Genomic DNA, 23,712 nt, shown 5'->3' with positions numbered 1-23,712 from the left:
TGCAAGTAGCACTGGTATTTGTAGTTTTATTGATTTAGAAATGCTCATACGTACCTGCCAATAGATCATAGTGCTGGCAGCCAGAATACTTGTACTGGTACACAGAAGATGGTACAAAAATATGGCAGAAAACAAACCAACATTTGGATAAATATCTTCTAATAAGCCATGGGAAAGGATATTCTAGCCAGTCAGGCCAACAGCTGCTTTACTGGTATATTAAAGGATTCCACTGCAGCTGTAGAGATAAGCTTTGAAGTCCACTTGGTCTTTGGCATAGCACTTTTTGATGTCGCTTCTTTTCTATTGACCCTTAAATAGGGATATCTTGAGGTAATATAGAAGGTTCCCTGTGTACTTCTTTAAGAACATGTGTAGTCAGTAGACCACGGTAATCGTTGCAGATACTAAGGTTGCACTCTGAAGAGTTCTCCATCTATCAAAGGTAAGACTTGGAGCTCAATTGATGACATGATCAGCCAACTAAGTCCAATGCTGGCTAGCCAAAGATGATTTCTAGATCTGCCCCCAAAGGCTGATGTCATCACCTGTGTAGGGGCATTCGTGGTGGTTATATGGCTAGTTGTGGTAGTCGGAGATACAGTCTACAACTCAGGTGGGAAATTACAGTCATCTGCAGCAAGGCAATTCTATGCATGAAGGAACAGTGACAGTGTGGATAATATATTAATTTGGACATTGCCAGTTTCTGCAATAATCTTAACCTGTGGAGCAAAAGAAAGATATCCATCAACCATTGCATTAGATTTATTTGTCTCTCCATTGGCTTGAAGGGGATAGAGGTACAGGAAGGGTTCTCACCATGCAATGCAATAAAGGAAGAGGTGTGTCTCCAGTATCCATGATTGGGTATTCCTCAAGTACACCACACTTTATTTATTTGTTTATTTGAGTATGTATTTAATTATTTACTTTAGATTCTGAATCATGTTTGTTTGGTTATTGAATAATTGATTGGTAATTTGTTAGGCTTGACTTGCTACTCACAAGTCACTTCCAAGTATCTCGATAAGTCAGATAAAAGATAAAAAACAAGTAACATTCACAGCCGGGAGGTTGCATTGCAGTTCTAGTTGCAGGGTGAGACTATAACATCCTCTGAGCAGTCTAAACAGATGTAGCTTGGCACAGATAGGTGTGTCGACTGGCCATCAGGCACACTGATAGCACTTTGATTAAGGAGTGACCTCAGGTAAAGCCTAACAAAATCTCAAACCTCAGAAAAGTTGTTCCGCAAACAAGCCACCCATTAGTGGACACCCACCCCCAGCTTTGAGGTACACTTTGTGGAAACTCTTCAGCCCCCCTCACAAAGCGTTGCTTCAATTGTAAATGGTATAATATTTAATAAAGATTTTGTTAACAATTCCCCAAATTTGAACATCAGGAGTGACAAGTAGGCTACATTAATGGATGTGGGTAAGGGGTCAAGAGCTGTATTTTAGCAGCATTTTGCTATGCTGTTACAACCTCCCAACAGCATACTGTCTCCTTCAGGCAGGCTCTGTAGCATATACAAGTTTCTGTAGCTGAGCAGCCGGACAGTAACACTCCATATGCAGCAATCCCAGTCCATCACACCCATATGTCAATTTCAGAGTCTTCTGCTTGACTCTGGGTTCAGCGTATGCCCAGACCAGAGAATGAAGTGTACTATCCAATTCACTGAATATTTGCTTTTGAAGAACGTAGAGCGTTCCTTAAAAAAGATTTAAGCAAATAGGAAGAATTACCATCTTAATCATCACTACTCTACTCTTGACAGCCAATGGAATGTCTTCCTGGATGAAAATTTCCCAAAATTTTAGTGAATACTCTGTCTGTATATTCAGATTATTGTAATCTTCATTGTTGTTTGCCACTCTGGTTCCCAAGTATTTCAGGTATCTGAAATGCCACTGTAGCCTAAGGTCCAAGAGTCCATCCATGGTGTGGATTGCCAATGCCCCTAATGAGAACATGTTCTACTTCGCCAATTTGTGTATATTGCATAAACAGAGCCAAATTTAGCTTCCCGACAAGCTTTATACTAGGACATTAATGCATTACTATAAATTGCCTTATCCTCCTTACTATAAGTTTTATGCCAAGCTGTTTCTAACTTTAAAAAAAAAGTCTCCTTATAAGGGCCATGCTTGTACCAAGACGTCATGGGAAAAGATCAACGATGCCTCTTTGAGGTCATGGGTACTAAAGTGTCTAAGGAAGACCTTAGCCATTCATCAATCATTGGTATATCTAGTTCCACTGAGTTGTATAGTGAAGAAAGATTATCCTCCAAAATCGCATTACATTTAGGGATATCAACTTTTGTCCAGCTTCTGCTAGAGGCGATAGACTGCTTGTCTTGACAATGTGGCAACAAGTCTATTAAAAAGGAGCAAAGAACTGCAATATGATCCGACCATGTCAAGGGTAAAGGTATATCCACCTGTGCCATTTCAAGATTTATAAATATAGGATCTAGCAGATGACCTGCCTTATGAATAGGGAACTTAATTATTAACTTCATATCTAATGTCAGGAGATCATCAATTAGGGAAGTGGCTACAATATTAGATGTATCCTCTAGATGTATATTAAGATCTCCAAAAACAGCAAAGTTAGCATGCTGAAGGATAGCAAGGCTAGCCTCCAACAAGATCCAAACACCAGTTACCAACGAGACCTGGAGGACAGTAGATTAAAGCTCCTGACATGGTAAATTTCTTTGTCAGAGTGATAGCAAACTTCAAAGCCTTGCAACCAGTATATTGAGCTTCTCAATCTTACAGGTAGTCTTGTCTTTACAAATAATTGAAATCCCACCCCTTCCCTTTCTGTGTGATCTACATGAGCAATGCAATGACCGGCCGGTAGAGCTGCAACCATATCCGGGCCGGAGTTATGGGTTAACCAGGTTTCTGTAAGAAACATGGCATCTGGGTTTCGATCGATTAAGAAATCAAACAGTTTGTGCTGGTGTTTCTTCAATGAGCGACAATTCAAACAAAAAAATTTGCAGCAGCCAGTTTTTGATTCTTTCTTTGCTTTCAGCTGATTCCACAAGGCACTATCAGTTTCTTTATTAGAACCCTCAGATATATTAATAAAGGGTAGAGGTTGGAGCATGAGGTGGTAAACTGAAAGGGGCAATGTATGCAATTATTCCTCCCTTCTGAAGCATTAAGGCCCTGATTTATACATTTTTTGCACCGCATTTGCATCATTATTTTACACAAAACTCCGGCATAAGCGTACAAAATACAATTGTATTTTGTAAGTTTACGCTGGTTTTGCATAAAAAAATAATGCAAATGAGGCACAAAAAAAGATATAACTCAGGGCCTAAGTGAGTGTCTGCGGGTTTTCAATGTAAAGGAGCATAGGGCGTGCAGTGCTAAGGCAGAGTAGACATGTTTACCTGCTGGCTGAGAGGCAGCATCCCTGGTCCCAGGGCCTGTTTGGGCGCAGTCAGGCTTGTCGTAGGCACGCCTTTGGTGCACCAGCGATGCGTCCGTGCCATGGCTGCACTTAAATAGGCAGGCCAAAACTGATTGTTAACAGGCCAAAAAAGATAGAGCTCTAACTGCTCTTAATCTCGAAAAATGGTCGCCAAAACCCTCAATTTATTAATTTTTTTGCTTTCCCCCCCTTTTGCCTAATCTTCCCCGTAGCAGTTCCAACAGTTCAGACAGTTCAAACAACACAGATCTAAAAAGTAATGTACTGCGTAACAGTTAAAATAAGTTTAAAACATTTTGATGCCAGTAAAACAAAAAGGTGCAAGGAGGCTGGGAATACTGACATTACAATTATAGGGTATAAAACATGACTGATCTAAATGAATCAACTAAGGCATCATCTTCAGTATTCTTTTTTCCTATGGCCCCAATAAAAATGTTGTCATCTGTGTTAAACGCTGAAAGTGTGTGATAACATCTCAATTCAACAGTGTCAACAACTCAACTCTACTCTCTCATAGGTACCCACCATTATACTCCTCTGCGTTGAGTGAATTCCTCACGTTAATCCTCGTTTGCCACATATTTCTCTATCTCTCGAACCTCTTTGTCCATAAAGTGCCTGGAGACACCTATAACCTCAGTACTCTTTTTTTTAGCTGCTGCTTAGTGGGCACCCAACATCCAAATCCTCCTTTCCCCTATAGAGCTCAGAGGGTTCACCACAATAATTTTTTCCTCACATAATGCTATGAAGGCACCCTTTACCTTAATCCTTCTTTCCTATACACTCAGATGGTGCCACTGTCAAGGCCCATGTTGACCTCCACTGTTCACCTCTTTGTGCAGCCATTTTACTTCCAACCTAATTCTTTCTGTATTCAGCAGTGGTGCCTTCCAGTGGTGAATACCTGTTTGTTCTTCCATGTTACTCATTCAAGTGTTCACTGAAGGATTTTTTTATTAAAGCTCCACCCTCATTCCAGCCCCACCTCTGACTAGCCCCTTCCAGAAGATGAAGATAAGACAAAACCCAGAAGCTGTGTTCAAACTCTGAATAGAAGCAGCTGTTGACACAATTAAATTCTGTGGTGTGAACTGGCTTGGGGTAGTGCCAGCACCTGGCACTGAGGAGCCTACTGAGTGCCAGGTAAAACCGCTATATTTAAACTGCTGGATTGGCACGGCTTTACACCAATTTATGGCTTCAAGTGCCTGAGATAACATTTTTCTTTCCTGCTGGATTGCTAAACAAGGAGAGGTTGACAAGTAGGCCAAATTGCTGTTCTGCAATTTCCTGCAGAGTTAGCAAGCTTTTCGTCTACTTAGCCTCTCCTCTAAGTCTCCCGAGAACCAAAGTTAGGACTGCCAAGAAGCTGCCTGGGGCTGATCTGGAAGACACTGTCCAACCTAGTCTAATTCCTTCCAGGGATCTGCCACATCTTCAAAACCACCATTAATGTTGCCCACTAAAATAATAATGGATTGAGGGGACATGGAGACTGCCCCTCCCCCCCCCCCCCATCTACAAATCAAGTATACAGGTGGCACACACAGAGACTTCGATGAATGAAAAGATGTGTGGACTAACCCCCACAAGGCGATAGTGTTTCCTAAGGAAGCCAAGGATTAAACAGACATAAACACCTTAGAGTTCATGGTGACATTGGGGTTAATGATTGAGCAAATAACCTTTCAGAGTGGCTTGGATTTGTATAGGTGATTAAACTGCACCAAACTGTCTCCAGGGACCCTAGTGGGCACTAAGAGGAAGCTATAAGTTTTTCATGGGCATGTGATAGGAATTCCTACTATACTCACGTAGAATGACGAATGGTTGATCAGACACCCTCGCCCCCAAAAGCACAGAGGTGAATTGTACAGAGCGGTTAAAGACAATGCATTGAATAAATAGCTGTGTGGTGCCACTAGTACAGAGTTGTACGGAACGTGATTGAACAAGAAAGGGGGGCGCCACTGCAACCACAGAGGCAGTCATTTGGATGGAGCATAGGCTGTACAGAATAATTAACTGAACCCATCTCAGATCCCATGGAGGCAATCACTTCAGAGAGCTCATAGGCTGAAAACACATACAGACTGAACGCTTCACGGGCCCCTTAGCGGCAACCATCCCCAAAAAGCCATGGGTTTAACAAACGTATAGTGAACTCCTCTCAGACCCAACAGGGGAAACAACATTTCAGGGAGATCATAAGTGGAACGGACTTGGAGATGCTTATTACAAAGAGATCATACATTCCGCAGACTACAAAGTGATGCCCTTTCAAACCAATTACAGTTGATAATTTCAGAGAAGCCATATATTTAACAGAAACTGAATTCTTCTCAAACCTTACATGGGAAATTCCTCTGCTAGGCCATACGGCGAAAAGCCATGTATAAAATATCCCTCTCAAACAGCAAAGAAGAGATGATTTCAGAGCGGTCACAGATTTAACAGAAGTATAAACTAATTCCTTCGAGAAGCAATCATTTCAGAGAGGCAAAGGGCTGAATTTATACATCGATGTTCTAGCCCGTGATTGCCAGGGTATAGAGACTGAACCCTATCTTTACACTGAGAGGAAATGTGGCGGAACAGGACCAGGCTCGCCAGGAGGGCAGTTCGTGGCCGGAGTTCACATCTTAGCTGCTAGGCACTAAGCATCATTATGTGAGTGAATACGTGACATTTTCTAGACTCTGTACACCCGAAGTCCAGCAGCTGGTACCAGCTTTGAATCCGTAGCTACCACCATATAAAAGCATATCTATCTGATGTTTACCTTAACCTTTGAATGTAAAGTATAATGTTAAAGCAAACGTTAAATTATTCGTATTTATGCAGATTCTGGGGCGTCTTCTGTCAGCAGAGCCAGATCAGTGTTTATAAAACTTCAAGGCATTTAAAAGACCTCCATTAAACACAAAAAATATTGTGCTGGAGAGTGTAGCGTGCAGTGTTTGAAAACTGTACAGAAATGCACTTAAACCGGTCTGTACTCTTTTTTGACAAGTGTATCTCCCCATCTGTCTTCTTGCTAATTAACCAGCAATAATAGCTCTCTGGAGCTCAGTAATGCTGTTCACTGCACTTGCTAGAGGCAGGAATGAGTGCTTCTCAAGTGACAAAGGCTTTCACGAAGCAGGAACAACTTTACTGCACTTCCTGGAGTGCAATCTAGGTTTGCATCATGCCCTAGAAAAGAAACAGGTTAGGTAGTCTTTATTCATGGTGGTGAACATATTAGCCCTATCTCTCCCTCATACCTAGATAATGCTAATTAACTTATGGCAATGCCTCATGGTTTCAATGTTACTCTGTGCTCATCATGGGATTACTTAGATCCTCAATACGAGTGGCCCATTTTTCCTGAAGGGGCGGTAACAAGAGTTACTCAGCCCATTAGAATTGTACGAAGTGGTATTCTATGCATAGATTTCACCTCCTGCAATCAGGCGAAATTTCTCGGTGAAATACAGAGGAAAAAAATATGTGGAAGCCGGTTCTGTAAGGCTGATTTCTACATGATAATCCCTACAAACTCATAATTTCAGTTATTTCCTCACCCTTGGATTTATCAGGGCCCACTGATAGTAAACACATTGCAGGGACATAACAATTAATTACGAGCCGAAGGCAATGAGGGCTTAGTGATACAGATAGATAGAACTTTGCAGGAGGTAAGTCATGTGGGTGAATTAAGGCTAGCCATGGGTAGCAGCTGTCATCGTTCGCCCCGATCTCCTCCATCATGGTGTCACTGGCAGACAGAGAAAATAAGTAGGGCTCTAATAATTTTCTTAACTTCCTGTAATTAACACTCCTTGCCCTTTCTGTAGCCCCTTGGAAACTATAGAAAGCTGCCAAGGAGCAAAAGTGGGGCTGGGGAAAATACTGTGATGTAATCAGGGGTCAAAGGGCTTGTGAGATCACTTCTGCTATCCTTGGAATTTTGGTAATGAGGGTGAAAGACATCACATGGCTCATTTCAGATATAGGCAGGAATTAAAGGGCACAGTGTACAATTATAGAAATAAGATTTCTAATGAGTGTACAACCGTAAGTTGTGGAGCAGCAGAATGCTGGGCAAGTTGTATGGTGGAGTGTAACATGTCAAAATTGTCTTCAGTCAGCGTGGTAATGCAAATTGATAGGTCCCCCTGCAGAATGTGGCAAGGGACCCCGGTGTCTCCCAGATTGCACAGGTATTCATTGGTCTTGGGATCAATGGGGGCCCTCGTTAAAGGTCCCCCCCCATGCTGCAGGGGCCTGCTCAAGAAAGAAGAGTGACTTTCCTGAGCGTTTAACTATTTCTTATTCCATATCATTGCACACATTTTTCAAGGCATGCAATGGCATGGCTTAGAGGGTGAGGCCCCACCTCCAAAACAAGTAACCCGGGGGACCCCCATGCACTACATGGGAGGGGGGCCCTGTCATGCCGTTATCTACAGTGTTACAATGTGTAATGAGGGAGGCCAGCATCTCAGTGAGCAAGGGACTAGATCTTCGTATAGTTAGACTGCAGATTAAGGTTTAGGCAGGATTTTATTAGTAGTGGCAATGGTTATATTTTCATGGTGTTTTCAGATACCGTCTTGAGTAGCAAGAGAAGCTGGATGAGTTAGAAGCGAGTGGGGTGTTATTGTTTCGGAGCCCCAGGTTGTAACGTGAGAAGCCTTGGAGCACTGCCTCTATCTGCTCGGCAACCGCAAAACTCAATCCATGTGTTGGTTTGACTGATTATGTTGTTTTTACTGCAAGAGATGGGCACTTTCTCTGCTGCGTATCATGAAGAATTTGACATTCCAACATTGTAGATTATGCAACAGTTCGGGAAGATGACAAACTTGGGTCAGGTGAAGTGATCAAATTTGTGTTGCCCTTTGATGAGGTTGGTGTCCTCAATTAGGATTTTTTTCGAGGTTGTTAAACAGGTCTCTCAGATGGTGGTGAGAATGCATGGGCACCATCTCCATATGAGAAGGCGCCTGTTTGGGCTGTGATCAATGAGTCTAAGTCCCTTAGAAATACCTTTACCATTTGGTGCAAAGAAATGTGATACCATGCTGCCTGGGCTTCCTTTGTGATGTGGCTTTTTAAGCGTTAGATGCTGTTAATCTGAAAGATTGAAGATTTGCTGCAGGTTGTGGCCTTACGTGTGAATCATTCTTGGTTGATGTTTGAGAGTCATAACATGAATCTAAGTGTAATCATACTTTTTGAAGATTAGAGCAAATTCAGTTTCAATTGTGGGCTGAGCATTATGTAGGTAATGGGAATTCAGGGATGGATTAATCGTAATCAAGGCTTCAGGCAGTGGATGTCAATAACTGATACAAATTTGAGTTCCACCTGTGTGTTGTAGGTATACAACTGGTGATTTCATGATTTACTTTGATAACTAGTAAGGATTCAATGTAAAGTTAATGAAGGGAATTGGTTAAATCATCTTTGGATGCCACTGTGTGATCGGCAGCTGCTGTGAACTCAGAGATCCCCTTCATATCTGTTGCTAATGTAAGATGTGTACCAAATTAGAAGTTGATACTCAAGATCCAGTTGGAATAAAGCAATGAAGGTCTTGTAGTTGAAATAGTTTAAGGCTGCTGATAAATCATATAGTACATTGAAGAAGTGATCACTGTTGCCCATCATGTTATCGAAAAGAGTTTTCTGAATGTATGGTGGCATTAAGACATAAACATTTATTTATTGTGGGATGTGGAAGGAGGAGGGGAGGGCCTTGTTACATTTAGTTTTTCATTTTCATTCCCCTCCCTTGGTTCCAAAGCATGACTTTCTGCTTCTGAGAAACCCTTGGCAATTTCTAGGTGGCACCAGTTTGTTTTTGGAAGTGACAAGCACACTGCTTCTTGCTCACAGGTACAGGGCTTGTGGGAGAAGAAGGTAGGATATGCTGTTAGTATGCCCCAAGCATGGGTGACGCCAATTCAACAAGAGGGGTAAACATGTGGTCTGCAGCTAGTGACATATTTTGGAGAACAAATATATTACTGAAATATGGTGTGGTAGCACACTGTCATTTACAGACAGTGTCGCATGCCCTCAAAATTCGCACTGACATGCAGTTTTACAGATACAAATATATGGCACCCGAATGATAATGTGTAGAAATTAGATTTATGCAAATACTTATAATTTTCATATCACCAGTAATGTCTCTTGATTTGTTTTGTTCCTTTTAATATAATTGTCTCCTCACACTTCAGAATGACAGTAAATCTGCATAATTTGTGCTTTCTTATCTACTGATATATTCTGAAATATTTGTAAAAATATTTGTAAAGTTCATTTATAGGTATCTAAATTTTGCAGTGTTTTAGAAAAAATACTAACATTGTATCCTTTCACACTCCCTGTACCAGAACAAGATTTTCAGATAGTTCACCTTACAATTCCTTTGACTTTATACATCATGCGGTGGCCTGGGGGAGATCTCAATAGTGTTGCTCAAACAGTGCCAACCCCCTGAATGTCCTAAATCTCTTCTTATCTTTTCTGGGTTCTATATGAGTTGTATCCTGGGAAATGAAAGTTTACATTTTTGAGCTAGTATAACCATCTCTCAACCCTCCCTTATAGGTAAGAATTTCTTCTCTCACCATTAATATATGTAATATATCTGCATCTTCCCTTAACTATAGGTGTGGAGTAAATTCAGGAAGTGTAAAGAATTCACTTATTGTGCATGGGTTGGAATTATGAGATGTGGGGAGCTGGCCAAATACCATAATAATTGGATGTGATAAATTGTGTACTTGCATCTTTTTCCTTAGGTACCTACTTAGGTCGAGCGCACAAGCGCTTTGACCTGTTGTAAGTATTGTGGGCTTTTAATCACGCCCACTTCACACCCATCACTTTAATATGTTTATGGGCTTGCCCTTCAAAAATCCCTTGATGCCATTAGTAATTGCTTTACGTGTTCCCTGCCTTGAGGCTGTTTTTGTCATGCCATACAGACTGCCCCTGTTACATGGATTATTGCACGATCGCTGATATACTTCAGCATGGGATAACTATTTCTTTTGTCTCTCCCCTTCATACTGCATGGCGACCATGGCGCTCACAGGCACAATAGCATGAATGCGATCGGTGGTATTGGAGTGCTGGTCACATATTTCACAGTTACCTAATCAGTCTCATTTCTTGTGGTTGGCCTCTTAAAACATTTGAAAATGGTGAATGCTTTACCAAAACAGAAACCCTGAAAGCAAAATCGGCTTTCCCGGTATAGTGCGAGAGCCAATACTATTAATATTCACTGCACTCGGGAAAACGTTCCCCATAATGCTTTGCAAGCATTCTTTGTCAATACATTTTTGCTCATAACTCAGCTTGTTGCGGCCCTAGACCAATGGGATCACCACCAAAACATTCATATTAGGGTCTCCTCATTAGATTAGCGAGGATCCCAAAATAATAACCCCTCCCTCCATTCAGTGTCTGTTTAAGTGTTCTCATGGCTAGAACTTTTGTTTTACAGCTGAGAGTAGATTGTGTTTTATGAGCCTTCTTTGTAATATCATTGCTATAGGTCTGTTAGCCCTGACTATGTGTAATGCACTATGCCTTCTAGGGACTAAATATATGGTTACATTGCATTACTTTCTGCCATTTTTCTGTGTGGTTATGCCCTCTAGGGGCTAAGTATACAGTTAGATGACCATGTTTCTTACAAAAGCAATTTTTATTGCGGGGTCCTCTAGGGGCTGTTCTAAGCATCACAGTCATATCAACATATTAAAATATGTGTGGCACTGAAATTTGTCCCCTTATGCTTTGCAGGACATTATTTTTGCAAAACATTTTTGCTAATAACCCAGACTATGGTGGTCCTAGGACAATGGGACCACCTTCAAAACATTGACCATAATGTGCTCTTTTACACTATCTCTGGGTCCCCACACTATGTTAGTGGAGATTTCAAAATAATAACCCCTACCACCCATTCATTATCTTTTTAAGCTTTGTTATGGCTGGAACTTTATTTTACAGTTGTGAGAAATAATGTATTATGAGCCTTGTTTGTAATACCATTATAATAGTTTTGCTATCCTTGAAAATGTATAATGCACTATGTCCTCTAGGGGTTAAATATATGGTTACACTACATTGCTTTTTCCTATATTTTTCATGTGGTTATGCTAAGGAGTGACTGCATGGTTACATGACCATGTTTCTTCCAAATGCTATTTTTATTGTGGTGTCCTTTAGGGGCTGTTCTGAGCATTGCAGTCAACAAACCATAATATTCGTGGAACGAAAACTTGCACCATAATGCTTTGCAGGGCATTACTTTTAGAAAACATTTGTTGCCCATAACTCAGCCTAGGACAATGGAACCACCTTCAAAACGCTCTGTCTACATCATCTTTGGGTCCCCACACTAGGTTAGTGGGGACCCCAAAATAATAACCCCTCCAACCATTGTGTGTCTTTCATGCTTTCTCATGGCTACAACTTTTGTTTTACACTTGGGAAAACTTTTGTTTTAAGGTCCTTGTTTTAATATCATTGCAATAGGCATGGTAGCCCAAAGAATGCCCTCTAGGGCTAAGTATATGGTTACACTGTATTACTTTCTCCTGTTTTTTTTTCATGGGGTTATCCCATCTTTGGTCTAACAATATGGTTACATGCCCTTGTTTCTTACAAATTATATTTTTGTTATGGTGCCCTCTAGGGGCTGTTTTGAGCAATAGAGTCTAATGGCAAAAGTGTATGTCTGTTAAAGGTTTATATAGTAATTGTATATGTTTTAACAATCTCTCCTTATTACAATTATGACCATAATTCAGGCCAATTTAACATCTTTATTACCCTGTGACTGTTTGAACATTCTTGATATTTTTGGGTGACCTTCCTAGTTTATTTCTCTTGTTACTCTGCCGTGGCTGTCTTGTGTCTTTTTTGGGGGGAATCGTGTTAGCCAGCCAGCAACTCTGAAGGTAGGGTTGTGAAAGTGGTATTCTATTGGAATTAGCATGGCAGATTTAAATTAGGATGCTAAATTGTAACATTTTCTTTTTTTGCTGCAGATAAAGGAGAAGGTAAATGGAAGTGATTTCGTTACATGCAGGGCCACTGGATTTATATGGCAGAAAAAGACAAATTATGAGGCAGGGTTGACCAATTTATGTGGCAAGAAAAGTCCAGTTATGAATTTACAACGTCAATAGCTCTAACTCAAGCAAATGCGAGACCTAATGCATTGAAAATGCTTGTTGTACTTCAGGTCACACCTGCCTATATTTATCAGGGGAGCATTCTTAGCAAATCTTGAGACATGGTGATTGTGCTGCAGAAAACACCAAAGTCCACATTCTATGCGAAGTTAAGAAGGGCTTTATTTGAAGGTGTGATTTTTATTACCCCGATAAAAAAGAAGCCTTGGATATTGAATTTATATATAGCACATCTGCCACTGGTGGGTAAAGGAATGCTTATTGTTTCCTGTTGGAGTAGAATACAGGAGGGTTTCTTCTCTTTTATTTACAGTTTACACCTTTCAGATGTGCGGGCTGACATCATACTAAGATGGCCTCATATTTCCTCTTTCAATAACAATGCAGGCGAGGTCAGTGAACAAGGGCACATGTTAAGCTAAGTGTTTTGGTATATCAGTGTGCCTTTATTGAGCCCCATCACAGTCTGCATATGGACACAGCCCCGCCTGTGAGGAGAGTTTATGGCCCGTAATAAAAGCACTTGATGTCTCTCAGCTGAAAGGTGTAAACGGAGAGCTCCACATGATCTGGAGGAGCAGGAGAAGAACAGGCACACAGATGGCTGTGGACCTCACACCTCACGTTTAACCATCTCAGCAGCACTTCAGCATATGGCTACAGGGGAGGTAATTGATGGTAAATGTCTGGGCAGGGTTGCCTATATACTGTTAGATTGGGACTCCAGATTTGTTGACCTAATTTGTCAAAATAGCAGGAAATATGAGTCAAAAAGAAGCACATTTTGGGCATCCATGGAAGCACAATTCTAGTTTCTCTGAACTATATGGCCATCATGTAAAGCATAATTTGGGCATCTCTGACGGGTATAAGTAGAATGATAGCATCCATGCCAGCAGAACATAGGCTTTATGTATGAAGAATTTGGGCGTCCACCTAAGAAGAAAGTTGGCATCACTGATAACAGTAGGTGAACATTTATTGGAAGAAGGGTTTGGGTATCTCTGGAAGGCCGAAGGAGGAATCCATGTTAACAAAATGTGGGCATCCCTGGAATAATGCTGTGGACTTCCCTGGAAAGATAATGTGGACATACATGTAAGTAGAAAGTAGGATTCTATGAAAATAAGTTGTGGTCCTGTAAGAAAGCTGAAGGTGGACTTCGTGGTGTGCAGGATACAGACAGTCCAGGATTTCTAAAAAAAATTAAAAAACAAAACTTCAATATTGTAGTTGCAGATGCTGCAGACACAGGGGCATGTTTACAAGTCCCTTGCGTCGCCGGTGCATCACTTTGCATGGCTTTTCATGGCCGCATAGATATGGTGTAAGGCAACACAGCGCAAGTTGCTGTGTTGGCTTGTACTGCATCAGGGTGGTGTGCCATCGGCAATGCAGTGAGTGTTCCTATGCAACACCCATGGGTTTTGATGCATACCCAGATTTACAAGAATCTGCAAATCTGGGAATGCATCAAAACTGTATCCAGGGCTGGTGCAGCAAGGAGAAATCTCTTTAATTCTTCTTGTTGTTTTCTCTTACCAAATGTGCTGTATCCTGCAGCACACATAGAAAGAGGAAAATGCCTCTCTGGACTGTTTTTTTGCAGGACGGTGTCCCTTCATGCACAAAAATGACCCTCTTGACAATGCAGACACCCTTGCACCATAGTATAACGGTGCCTGAGTTGGCCTAGACAGCGATTTGTGTGCCAGTGCAGAGGGAAAGCACAGAAATGAACTGCATCTTGTAAATGTGGCGCATTTCTGCCCTTTCAAATTGGCATAGGGCAGTACAGCAAAAGACTGGGGGCGCTGCCCCATGCCAGTTCCTTGTAAATGTGCTCCACAGTATCATGAGGTAAATCCCCGTTGAGCATGTAAAGCTTCCCTAGCTGAAGGTGAGAACAGCATAGAGAGAAAGAAGCAACATCAGCTCCACATAACGTCCTGTAGAGCTGGCAGTAATGCTATTCGAACAAGCACATTAGAAAAGTTGTTCCTTTAGGAAATGCCTCCTGAATTACTAATTGAGACATTAACAAACTGAGTAAATTTGCCTGATGTACTTGCTAAACGGTGGGGAATGAGATGATAATAAGTATATTGAAAGGAGGTATGCAGAATCAGCAAATGCTGTCAGATTCTTAATCTGCTTGGCTGCGGGGACATTATCACATCAATGAGTTGCGACAAGGTCACTATTGCCAGTTAATGCCTATTTAGTGAGTTGACTGATGGGGGAGCAAGAAAATTCAATTTTATGAAACAATAATAGTTGTCGAATAGTCTCTCAGGGGAGGGCACACAATGAAGGAGGTCATTTCTGCTGTTGTCGCCCTGAGGCAAACTGACCAGCAAATGATGGTGTGCAAAAGATTGAAATAATTTTAGAGCAGATTTTTCAATTGGTTTTGAAAAGATCAGGGTCAAACAGATTGCTGCCTGAAATCCCGCAGAATACCTCATTGTGAGAGAGCTTGCTGCTTGGGTCTGTGTATAGTCTGTAGGTCCCAGAGGTGAATCCGAGCATGGCCTTTGACTTTTCAAAGGTTAATCAAAATGAATACCATTGAGGGATGGTAATAAGATCTGTTATTTACATTATTAGTAAATGGCAAAGCTGATGCTGAAAAAGCTGTATACAAAACAATTAATAATGAAATGTCTCTATGGGCATTGCCAAGCAACTGGAAAGAACCAATCACATCCCCACCCAGTCAAACTCTATTTATGTTTCGTGAGGATACTAGATCTTGATACCAGTCCATGAAATGTAGGTTCTCTTTTCCTTTTGAAAATTGCTGTCAATATTAGATGTGGAAACTCCTTACTAATCTGACAACTTCCAGACAGATCACTAAGGATTGTATTCTACTATCCTCCGCCTTCCTAGCCATGTGCCATTTAGTAATTAGTGTGAAAATAAGATGTCATTTAACCAGATATACGTTTCATATTTTCGATTGGGATACAGCACCAGCACACATTCATTTTTTGAAGGACCTACTGCTTCTTTTTTGCTGTTTTTCCTTTCTGATTCTGTCATGTGGTTCACCATAAACATTTGGCTTGCTACATAACTTTACTAGGTGGACTGGTTTGCTTTGACATTGACGTTTAGCACAGCTTTCTAAGCAATGTAACATTTAATGTTTGCTCTAGTAAGTTTATTAGGTGAACTTTGGTATAGAAATATATACATGTATCAATAGTTCTAAAAAATAAAGGGCTTTGAAGCACCCATTTTATTGCAATATGCAAAGTAACTGCTGAAAAACTATGACGCCTTAATTTGCTAATCGAATGTAGGGTTAATTATCCTGGCTTGTTATCGCCTTACTTCTTGTAGTGCCTAAAACCGAGTCAAACCGCCAGTGCTTAATTTGTGCTAGTTGTTTCCTGTGCTGAGCATCAGCACTTTTTTCCGAGGGCCGGGGCTTAGTTTTCTGCCTCAAGCATTTACTGCGAGCAAAAGACACGTGGGAAAGACGGAGGAAGAGAAAAACGAAAAAGCGTCAGAAAGGGAAAAAGCAGGAAGCTGACAGAGTGAGCTGAAGGGACAGGGAGTGGCTATAAATGGACTGAAGATGCCCGAGGTGGCTTCAGGATTACCTGCCTCAGTATTCTGTGATCGCACTTTTAATTTCAGCAGCCGCGTATTTAAGTGGAGAGCTTTGAGCACCGGCACCTTTTTATTTACAAATTAAGCACTACAAACCGCACATTAGTTCTTTGCAGTCAGACCTTCAAATTGAAGTATACAACCCTGGAGGAGTCACTTATTCACTGCAAACAGGCCCAGAGGCATGTCGGGTTTTTACTGTTAATCTCTAATGTTAACATGGGTGACTGCTTTCACCAGGGGATAAAACCCTTATTTTAACCCCTGCAATGTCGCAGAAGTTGTTTTGGCTGCTACCATCAGTTATGTTACACAAGGACACATTCCTTTTTTCTTTTTTTAGGAACCCGGAGATTAAGTGGTTTGCCCACAATCACACAGTGTTGGGCTGAAACTAGGCTCGAACATGGTTCCCAAGTTCTAAAGACTGCAGCTCTGACCTTAGTCCACATTCTCTCCTATTAAGGGCTAAGGACTAAAATGCTTTGAAGTGTTAATGTGCTCTAAGTCAACTTTCCTACGGTTATGGTAATATGATCTTTCCAATGTCCTTGTTTTGCTTTCCTGCAATGCCCTAATAGGTTTCCCACCTCTAGAGAAGGCATCAGATCAAACTATAACAAGCTTCTCACCTTGGTATGTATTTGATGGATTGTTATACCCCTTCTACCTGGTACTATAGCATAGCTGGCTGTTGTTTTGGTTGCCTTGGCAATTAGCCATCTAGAAAGGAAACACCCCACCCTCTGCAATGCATGAAGGTTTATTGAGATATCTCTGAGGCAGGGATTCTCTGCTTAGGGCCAAATAAAACTTGGCTGGAAAATGTCCTGACAATTTTCCCCGCTCCCACAGAATTACTAATACCATCAATATTTGTAACCGCAGGGGACACATTTCTGACAATAACCCCTATGAACTGGTATTTCGGCACCAGTTCTTGCAGGTGTTTCCCTGGAATTTCACCCAACAATGCTATTAGCGGGCGTAATGTCCAGGTGAAAAACACCAGACCCTTTGTGTTATCGTTGGACGTATAATCATGTGGGGGTTGGTGACTCTAGTTAATACCTCCAAAAGGGTTACCCAGTTGTGGCATAGTTGCGACTAGCACAAATGCTGCAGGTTCTGTTTTATATTTGAAAGTTCATTCATGGTAGTAAATAACTTCGAAAAAAAATAGACAAAAATGTATTTTGGATTGCAATCTGAAGTCCCCAGGCATCTATTCACTTAACTGGCCAAGATTTCCACTAACAGAGCAGTATGGCGAAATAAATAATGGAGCTGGAAAATTAGCCAACTGCTACATATCAATTAAAAGGAGACCGTACTCATATGATTTAGAGATGTTCGGCATTAAAAAGAAATAAACTAGTATTAGGCCCTCAGCATAATACTGCAGCGCGCTGCTGAAGGCATTGCTGGCCCTCTACTCGTGCTATAGTATCCACCCACAGATGAGGCCCCTTAGCAATGGTAAACTAGTAATCAAATAGCAAAGTCCAGTACAGAAGTATTGTAAAGATATACATACTCACAGGGAAGATGAGGGTTGAACAATTATCAATCACCCTCCTATTGCATTATTAAATCACAAAACATGAAAAGATTGATGAAACAACAATAGTTTCCAGATTCCTAGCTTTATAGTACAAAGCAGTGGTTCCCAACTTGTGGTCCAGGGACCACTGGTGGTCCACAAAGCCTCCTCAAGAGGTCCATGACTACTAAGAAAATTAAATAATATTAACAGATTAGATCCCCAGCTTTCAGTAATCACCCAGTGGGGGTCCCCGGATTCCAATAATGATTCAGTGGTGGTCCCTGGGTTCCAGTAATGATAAAGTGGGGTCCACAGAAGTCAAAAGGTTGGGAACCACTGATATAAAGCTATTCAAACTTTTCGCTCACTGAGGGTATAAAGTTCTCATTTAAAGAGGGGAACAACAGAAAAACAAACGGCCACTAGAGTGTAGCCCACCACCTGTCCAGTGTTATATTAATCTTTATTCTCAGTGAGCTGCCTCTACAGGGGGAATATCTCAGAACCTTACTTGCCACAGTATTGACCAAAGCCAAGAATTCATTTGTTTAGTCCAAATGTAAACGAAAATAACAAGGAAACAAAAGTGTCTTCATGAGCTGCATTCTGCCGATGCCTTTTTAGATCTACCCTGGTGGCAAGCTTCCAGGGTTGATAGTAGGCGTGAACTTTGAAAGTCTACTGCATGTGTGTCTGATTCATCGTTCATCAAAGGCACTTAAATGTGGCTCTGCTCCAGGATTCATCTTTAAATACTCCTATAAGTGCAGGGTTTTCCTGCTCTGTACAATGTGACAATGAAACCACCATCTGTGTGTCTCTATATGAACTTTAATTAGACACTGTCTCCGTGATTGCTCCCACACAGTGCATGGTCATACCTTTTAAATTGAGTTTTAAGTGCTCTATAAGTAGGGTATTGAAAATTCTATGCTGATCCCCTGAGTTCACAAATATCTACTCTTAAGAAGTGGATACAATTTAAACACATGCTGTCAGTAAGTGAAGAACAGGGTTTGGCCATTTAACTCAATCCAGGTCATAAGGCAGAACCTGAAAGCTAAAGCCTTTGTAATTGCCTGACAAAGAGATTCTCAGTATCTACAAAGGCTAGTAGTACCAAGTCATATTCAAGACCTGGAGTGCTATATACAAAGTAACTTCTAATAGTGCGTCTTAGGGCCTTATTCTGAGTGGTGCCTGGAACTTTATCACCAGGAGGATACCCCTCTGGGCAACTTCAAGTTGCCTGGTGTCTCTGGGCCAGGAATTATAGGGTGTTAAAACTCCAGATCCAATAATTCCTGGCCTGGAATTACCGGGACCAGACTCCTCAGTGGTACTGTGGATGCTGAAAAAATTCCCCCTAGCTGAAAGTAAACCAACTTCGGGGATTTAACCCCAGTCAGCCCAGTCTAAAGATTCAAAGAAGTATACTCTTCAGTGTGGGAAAGTGTGAGGAAACAGGCTGATTGCAGGTTTCCCTGCACTTTTTTGCCCCACTTTCTATTTGGTGCAGCTTTTTTGACACTGAGAATGCACTGAAGCCCATAACCAGCCCTGAGTCCCAGTGCACTGACCCCTGAGAGAATATGTTGAATTGGCTTATGCTTAATTATAAGTCCCTAGTAAACGGTACCAGAGGTACCCACGGCATCTACGTTAAAGTATCCCTCAGGGACTGCAGCACTTATTGTGCCACCCAAAGTGCGACAACATCAAACATGTCTCTTAGCTTACCACTGCAGACTGGTAAAGCAGTTCTAAACTGATAACTAAACTTTGCCATTCAAATTTTTACAAAGGTAAAACTTTCTAGCCCTATTGCTGAGTACACGGTTATACATTGACAATTCAGCTGTGCTAACTTCTGAATGGGACTTCTAATGTTCGTACTTCAAGATATCAAAATAATTGTTACATTAAACACAACTTCATGCCCAAGTTTAGATTAATGTAATGTTTGAGTAAATGCAACTTCTAGGAATTTACCACTATGTTCCTTACGTTTTCCAGTGGCCATTCACAGATGCTGGTCACAAGATAGGCTTCTGCCCTCCTGGGGAGAATGACTCCCTGGAAAGGAGACAATAGAGGCCTGCCGTTGGAAGAGGTGAAAGTCTCCCTGGCCGGGAGCCACACAGGGTATGAGTCCAAAAGGCAAGCTTCAGAGGGGAAGCTGCCTCTGAAGAGTAAATGATGAACACACATGAGAGGGGATGCTCGATTGTTCTGGTAGACAGGTTGGCCTCGGGTGACAGAGAGGGGAAAGTAGTTGCAAAATGGTTTTTCTCTTGGACATGTAGTCCTCAGATAGCTGCACCTTGCGGGTTGGCTACCAAACTCCACACAGCAAGAAATGGGTTCAGCCATCTTGGGTGTGGGAAGAATAGTGCACTCTGAGATAACTAGATGTTGCATGCTGCAAGAAGTTGTCTTCAAGTGGGAGAAGACCTGAAACCCAGTGATTAGTAAGCACTGCATCCCTGAGTGCACTTTCTGAGCATAAATATGTCATCCATAGCACCCAGGCCTCATATCACATCTGGACTGGAGAGGGAACAAAAAGGGCTGTCCTGCTGTTCCCTGAACCTGGCAAGAAAGGCTGTGCCAACGACAGAACTGCACCTGCTGCTCCTAGGCTAGCAAAGAAAGTACTGTGCTTGTGATGCCTAGCTGGAGGAAAAGTCACTCACGAGATCCACACAGAAGAGGTGAACTCCAAGAGTCAGCTGTCTGACTTCCTGTTACAGCTCCAAGGACACACAAGCCTGAGAAACGCGCCTTGACAAGTCAGTAGCCACAATTGTTTGATCACCACTGACGGCTGATGTGCAGCTTGAGAGACCAAATCTCAATGTTCAATATTTGTATCCAAGTTTGCCAGACCTAGAACGTTGTCAGAGAACACTAACCTTCACCAAAAGAAACCACTGGTTTCATTCTGACCAGAGACCAGTACTCCAGTGGCAACTAGACTTTTGCTGGACCCATCAAGATTTCGAGGGACGTTGACCTCTGTGGCCAAAGTGGCCCCACCAAGACCATGGAGGGAGGAGCAGCCCCATCTTACAGCATCTTCAGCATCCTGTGTGAGTCCATTGTTGTCTAAGGGGGTTTGCCCATAGGCACTGGAACAGGACTTGAGACTGTTTTGGTGACACAATAACTGTTCTACAATTCCTAACTGGTCCCATTGACCTGTACCCTGTTGAAGTTGGTTGCCCAAAGTGGGCCGGACTACCTGAACACAACTTAGTAAAAGTTTACAAAGGTTCCTTAGTTCCTGCTAACCGTGGTAGTTACCAATGCTTGTTTGCATTTTGAATGAAAAGCAGTGTTTTATGTTTTACCTAACAATCGATATCTCTGGAACCCTCAGATGGATTTTGTTCATTTTGGTGTCTAAATTTGTTTATAAATTAAATCTATTTTTATAAATTAGTGTCAAACTTCTTTTGTGCTGTGTGACTTTATTTTATTGTTTTTGTACTTCTAAACACTTTACACTTGTTCCTTTGTTTAAGCCTGACTACTCAAAGCCACATTTACCCACGGTTGAGCTCAAAGTTTTACAAATGAGTCTGACTGGACCCAAGATGGTATTATTAGTATATTTCATTGTGAGATCTCACAGCCACAGCATATAATACACCATGTTCATCAAAGTAAATAATTACTTTCTCTGACCTAATACCATTTACGCAATATTGACTTTTTAACAACAGGTGATTGTGGGTCTGATGTAGAAAACAATTTTGTAGTTGCACACCCTATGGTTTGCAAAATCACTGGGTGTGACTGCAAAGTAGTGATTTAAAATGTACAAAACCCTTTCAAAAGACAGAAAAGTGTTTCCGACTGGCAAAAGACTTTTCCCAACCAATTATAATTTGCAAATAGGAGGGGACATTAAAGGGGCTTCTCAGTTGGGAGTAACAGTGGAAAGTATCATTGCTTTGCGACCTGCAATTCTGGTCACAAATCATTGTTCATATAATGGCATCTCAAAGGGGTGGTAACTGATTCAGAAAGGAGAAGTCATCCTCCTTGGGAGTCGTGTTGAGACTCCTTGCTCAGGGGTGGGTAGGGGTTGTTGGGAGGGGGTAGAAGTGCTTGGCAGCAGTCTTGCAGCTGTCTGCTGCACCAGTGTAGTCTAAAACTGAAAGCATTGTTTTGCCTAAATTATGACAGTCATGCCTGTCAAAAAATAAAAAAAATAAAAAATGTTATATTATTTTAATAGCACAGTATGGGTTCTTCCTAGCAGGCATATGTACTTACAGAACTTCGTAGAAACTATTTTAGCTTTAGTGCATATCCCAGGGGAATATAATTCATACTGGCACAAATAAAAGTTACTATTGGCTTTTCATCAACATAATCTGCAGACAAAGTTTAAATACACAAAAATTTATATATAAAGTAAAGTCAGTGTTTTATATGGGCTGGTACTGTCCGGTACGGGGTACCTGCACTTTTTTATTTTTAGAGGGAGAGTACCGGTACTTCACAGAACTTCTATTTTTCCATTTCAAGCACTGAGTAAAGTATTAGACAACCGGTCGTGCCACTGAAATCTCTTTGCTTTACGCAGAATTTCACATCTGCTTAAGCAAAATTATGTCAATCACAGTGCAAGGGAGTCAGTAGCACTGACAACCCACTGCCTCATGCTGAATGCTGGGTGGGCGAAAGGAAAATGTGAATGACAAATCAACAGAACAGTGGATGAATAGGCGTGACCAAAAACCCATCTAAATGTGTATATGAGTGTATTTTTATTTATGATTTATTTTTGAGTTCATGAGGCTGGTGAGTCAGAAAAAGCTGTCTCTATGCCAAACGTAACAAAACATGTTTGCTGTTTGGGAAATCAAAATGAATGGTGGTGGCAGTGTGCTATCCCTTGCAGTACACCATTCCGGCATTTACAGAGCCTCCCAAATAGCGACCTACCTAATAATATTCATTAGGTAGCTCGTTCTTTGACCCCTGGCAAATTTACAATTCGTGATGCAACTTATTGTGTCATGGCAAATTGCACAGCCAGTTGCAAGCCTATCGTTGTAGATATGTTGGTTACATTCTGGGTTGCAGATGTGAGCCCCAGGATGAAAGGGATGTACTTGCATCTGTGCATGGGGTGTTTTGGAAAGGTTAAGATAGGATGGAGTATGAGGCAATGACAAGGCTGCCGGACTGTGATGTCATCACTCTATGGGCATGTAGCAGCATTTCACTTCCCTTGCTGCAAGGAAGAAAGAAGACAGTGGCCCGCCCTCCTCTGTGGAGTGCCAACATCGAGGTGTCAATCTGGGATCCTCTGTGACACAGAAGAAGACAGGTAGGCCCAGAAGGGCGGTGCCCGTAGGGGTCCCAGTAACAGTATGTGTATGTTCCTGCCTTTCACTTTGGGGAAGGAGTAGGAGGGCATTAAAATTCATCGAAACCTCCGTTGGAGTTCGTATAGATACTGGCAGGTGCAAAAAGAGACCCCAGGGCCATTTGAGGACAGGCGAACTATCTAGGCCAGAAAGAGTGTTAAAAAGTCACTTGGGAGCAGCATGGCTTTGTTGAAGTATCTGGTGATTATAAGAACGGCCAGTTTCAGCTTTGGTGGTCTGGCCTGGCTGGGGTTTGATGAGGAATTCACACACTACTACATTAAACACACTCCTACATGAACACTCAAATTTGCTTCTTTCTTCCATTGACCTCTCCCACCTGTGGAGGTTCGGGACACTCCTCCACACTCCATGTACGAGTGGGTGTACAGCTGAGAGGCATATACTTACACAGGACTCTCCATAAATTGTCATTGGTGATCAGTCTTCACCTCAATTCATTAAGCATCAC

At 41.7% G+C, this 23,712-nt stretch overlaps 1 protein-coding gene across 1 annotated transcript in view; it reads left to right on the top strand.

Moving 5' to 3' along the window:
• The window catches only part of KREMEN1 (kringle containing transmembrane protein 1), a 289,192-nt gene that overhangs the window by 152,016 nt on the left and 113,464 nt on the right, over positions 1-23,712 (top strand). The gene's annotated exons all lie outside the window — the stretch shown is intronic.

The sequence above is a fragment of the Pleurodeles waltl genome, chromosome 11, assembly GCF_031143425.1.
Source record: "Pleurodeles waltl isolate 20211129_DDA chromosome 11, aPleWal1.hap1.20221129, whole genome shotgun sequence".
NCBI lineage: Eukaryota > Metazoa > Chordata > Amphibia > Caudata > Salamandridae > Pleurodeles > Pleurodeles waltl.
The sequence above is the reverse complement of the archived record's forward strand: the minus strand, read 5'-3'. Positions and strand labels throughout refer to the sequence as shown.